Here is a 5,007-nt window from a genome sequence, read left to right as displayed (position 1 = left end):
TGTATCTATTGCGAAATGATTAGCAATAGTTAGTTAGCACATCCATTACCTCAAAATGTCACCTGTTTTTCTTTGTATTTAGAACATTTAAGATCTACTGTCTTAGTCAGTCTTAAGTATATAATATTGTGTTGTCTAACATAATCATCATGTTGTACATTGCATCCTCAGAACGTATTCATCTTGTAGCTGCAATTTAGACTATTTGAGCAATATCTCCTCCTTTCCCTCACTCCCCCAGCCCCTGGCAATCACCACTCTACTCTGGTTCTGAGTTTGACTCATAGATTCCCCATACAAGTAAAAGCATACAGTATTTGTCTTTCTCAGTCTGACTTAATCATACAGTGTTTGTACACCACATTCAGCCATTGGTGGACACTTAGGCTGTTTCCATGTCTTAGCTATTGTGAATAATGCTGCAGTCATCATGGGGTGTAGATATCCCTTTGAGATAGTGGTTTTGTTTCCTTCTGATGTATACTCCAATGTCTTTTTTTTTTTTTAAAGAAGACATGCAAATGGCAAGCAGGTGTATAAAAAGGTATTCAACATCACTAATTATCGGGGAAACACAAATCAAAATCCCAATGAGATATCACATTAAACCTAATAGAATGGCTACTATAAAAAAGACAACACATAGTAAATGCTGGTGAGACTGTGGAGAAATGAAAGGCCTTATGTTCTGTTAGAAATGCAAATTGGTACAGCCATTAAGGAACACTGTACGTTCACACACACACACACACACACACACACACACACACACAATCAAATAGATTCTTTCCCTCCCATGTTTGTTCTGCTAATTCCAGAAATCCTGTTAGGTTTACTAATTTGGGGAGAGGGGGTCTAAATATTTTTAAAATTCTAAGTTCTACTGAATTTCTTCTATACCTATAATTTTACCTGGGAGCTTCACAGAACCTGGAAACAAGTGTGTTTGTTGTCCATCCGTCTCAACCTCTATTTACCAAAACAAAAGAAGCTAAATAGTTCACTGATACAATGGGAGAAGGAAGACCTCTCAGATGTCCAGACAAACCTGGGTAGCTTTCCTGGGTTTGTAAAACGTGAGGGTAGCTGTGTTGCATCTCAAGGGTTAACAAGTGAAAGGGATCTCCGTAAATCTGCTGGGCTCCTAGAATCTTCATCCCCTCCCTGGGCATTGTCTGACGTATGAAGTAATAAACAGCTGCTTGGATTACTGGCACCATTTAGGAGGTACAAATCCGCAGTGGGAGGCCCATTCTCTCCTTCACCTGTGGGGCCACATTGTACCTGTCCTCTGACTCTCTGGACTCCTGACTTGGCTGGTGGATTTTACTTAATATTATAAACTTGCCACCCTCCTCCCAGCACTCTTTAAGCCCCCTTAAATTGAATATCTATAGAAAATGCCCTTCCCTGCCACCACCTTAGAAAATGTACAGGCTCGCAAGCACACAGACATACACACACTTTATACAAATATAACTCATATACTTCATACATACACAGCACAGAATACATAAAAAACAAAGATATTTTTACAGTTCTTCTGAATAGAAAGTGAAGTTATTGTTCAATTCCATGGGTAGAAATATTTACTCCCTAAGTCCTTCTTTCCATTGACAAACGAAAATAATATATCAGAATCAGCTAGTAGATATTTTCAAAGCAGGCAACTTCTGTGGGGAAATTCACCTCTATCATGCTTAACTTTTATTTGATTTAAAAATCATAGCCATTGAAGCCACTTTTATTGATAAATCTGTTTATTGACTGTGTCGTGGTAGAAAAAAAACAACACTGTTCTATTTTCTAATTCTGAAATTCTAAAACAATCCAACTTCTCTCAGAATCAATTTTCCTAATTGCAAAAAGGAGCTCAACATTTTATTCTCTAGTGTTGCTTAATAATAGGAGTTATTGAGGCACTGGAGTTTGAGTCAGATACATGGTTTTAGTCTTAATTCTGTCATTAACTAATTAGTTCGCATTGATTAAGTTATTTCCTGCCTCTGGGCCTCAGTTACCAATCAATCTGTGGATACATACATAGTAGTCTGATACTTGTCAGACTAGACATTTTATGGTTCATTTTATAATCTGTATCTTTTGAGAAAAAAACTATGCAATCATTCTGACATACAAAAAGGCATAAATAATAAGATCATAAACAACCATATACTTAAAAACATATACTCAGCTGTTATAAATACAGTTGAAACCTCCTGTACACCTTCCCCAAATTCATTTTCCAGTTTCCATCACAAAGTTGCCTCTATATGAATGTAGTGTTTATCATTCCTAAGCATTTCTTTGCCCTTACCACATATGTATGAATCCTAAACCATATATATTATACCCTTTAAGGTTATTAAACTTTCTATGGATCATAGTAAACTGGTAAATTCCTCAACAACTTGCTGTTTCCCTTTTGGCATCTTTGTGAGACCCATCCAAGAGCATATATTACTTATAACTGATTCATCTCTCACTGATATTTCTATTATGTTTGGTGGTCACCCCTCAATTTATACACTCAGCTATTGATTACATTTTATTTTTCTGGTTATTTGTTAAAACTCGCAATGCTACTATGGTCATTGTTGTAAGAGCCTCCTTAATCTGCTGGATATACATTTAGAAATGGAATTGCTCAGACCTAACTTACACATCTCCAATCTAGCAGATAACAACACTGCTCTCTAGCACGGCTAAAACCATATTTCTCCATCAGTGAAAAGAAGCCCTGTTGCTCCATATCCTCACTAGCGTTTGTTATTGTTGGACTATTGAGATTTTTCCCAGTATGAGGGCTGAGAAATGGTATTTCTTTGTGACTTTAATTTGCATTTCCCTGATTTTCAGTGAAGTTGAGCATTTTTTTATGTGTTTTTTGGCCATTCGTGTTTCCTCTTCTGTGAATTGCCTTTTCATATCTTTTTCTATTTTTCTACTTGGTTGTTTTCTTTTTCATTTTGATTTGTAGCTTGAAAAATCTATTTTGAATACTAATCTTTGTTAATTTTTTGCATTCCAAATAACTTCCCCCAGACTGTCTCAGTCTTTTCATATTTTGTGTCTCTTGCTACCAGACATTTTTAGTTTTAACAGTCAAATTTATTAATCATTTTCTTGAGCCTTTTGCTTTGTTTCTCTTAAGAAATCCTTTTCTTCACCCCAAAATTCTAAAAATTTTCTATTTTCTTTTAATCTAAATGATTTAAATATTTTCTTTTCTTTTTCTCTCTTATTTTTCCTTATTTGGAATGCCAAACTTGTCATCTGTAAAGTTTATATGTGTGTGTGAGTCAATTCTTTGGCTCTTTATTTCTATACTATTGGCTATTTTTTTCTGTTTTTGCCTCATATGTCTATACAACAGGAAAAATGCACCCTTTAGGTTTTTCTTTAAAAAATTTTTTCTTACCTCTTTGGGTTCTGGTTTTTTATGAATTTTTAGATTCATCCTGTTAAATGCCAATCAAATACTCTCAAAAAATTTTTTTTAAATATATTTTATTGATTTTTTTACAGAGAGGAAGGGAGAGAGATAGAGAGTTAGAAACATCGATGAGAGAGAAACATCGATCAGCTGCCTCCTGCACACTCCCCACTGGGGAAGTGCCCGCAACCCAGGTACATGCCCTTGACCGGAATCGAACCCGGGACCTTTCAGTCCACAGGCCGACGCTCTATCCACTGAGCCAAACCAGTTTTGGCTCAAAATTTTTATTAGAATTGTATTATTTTATAGATAGAATTGGTAAAAATAATTGACATTCTTATTATGTTAATTATTTTTCTTTATGAAGATAGAATATGTATCTATTAATTTTAAGTTGTTCATAAATGTTCATTTTCTAAGATATCCTTTAGTAAAATATTATACTTTCTTCCAGCTAGTTTATCTGATCTTATGATTAATAGATTCCTAGGTACTTTATACATTTTGTTGTTAATGTGAATCATATATTTTGAAGTTTATATTTTCAAAGTGTTTTTTTAGGATGTATTTTTGGAGCTTATGTATCTAGCAAATTTGATACATACTCAAATACAAATGTCATAATTATATTCCATTTTTCAATTTCTAAGATTTATTTGTGCCTTTTATTTTTCCTCAAAAAAATCTTCCAGATTTGATCATTTTTATTAGTCTCTTTAAAGAATCAACTTAGGCTTTTTATTTATTTATATTGTATTATTTATTTATTTATTTATTTATATTTAGGCTTTTATTTATTTATGTTGTATTTTTTTCTATTTCATTAATTTCATGCTTATTTTTATTACTATATTTTTCTAGCATCTTCAAGTCTATTTTATTTACTATAATTTCTTTGCTTCAATTTTTATGTCACTAATTTTTAGCTAGTCTTCATTTCAAATACTTGCATTGATAGAAATGTATTATCTAAAAATTACTAGCTATAATATGTAATAATTTATTATTATTTAATCATAAGTATGTTATGTAAGTAAACATATTTACAAAATAATATCTTGTGTTGAATAGTTTGAAAATGTGCCTTTTCTTTCTCTGGATATGTCCATTTGATAAGCATGTTCATTGTTATTTAAATCTTATTAATTTTATTTGCATTTTATTATTGGGAGGTGTATATTAAAATTTTCCCCTAAATAATTTTTAAATTTTTTCTTATAGTTCTAATATGTTTTACTCATAAATATTTACTACCTATTAGCTAGATTCTAGTTTAAAATTGTTACATTTCTTAGTGAGGTTGAACCATTTGTGACGATGCAATAACCCTTTTAATACTCGTCGTTCATTTTTTCACTAACAACTGTTTCCTTACAATAGTGTAGTCACTTCAGTTTTCATTTGTTAGTATTTGTCTGGTTTATCATTATCCTTTTACTACCACCCTTTCTTCATTCTTTAGTTTTAGATGTAGCTTAAGCTTATAGATAGACCTGATGTATTCACTCTAATGATCTCTCATAATTGAGAAATTAAGTCCATTTATACTTACAGAGATTGTTGAAATC

This window comes from Myotis davidii, unplaced genomic scaffold (assembly GCF_000327345.1).
Source record: "Myotis davidii unplaced genomic scaffold, ASM32734v1 scaffold71, whole genome shotgun sequence".
Classification (NCBI taxonomy): domain Eukaryota; kingdom Metazoa; phylum Chordata; class Mammalia; order Chiroptera; family Vespertilionidae; genus Myotis; species Myotis davidii.
Note: the sequence above shows the minus strand (reverse complement) of the source record.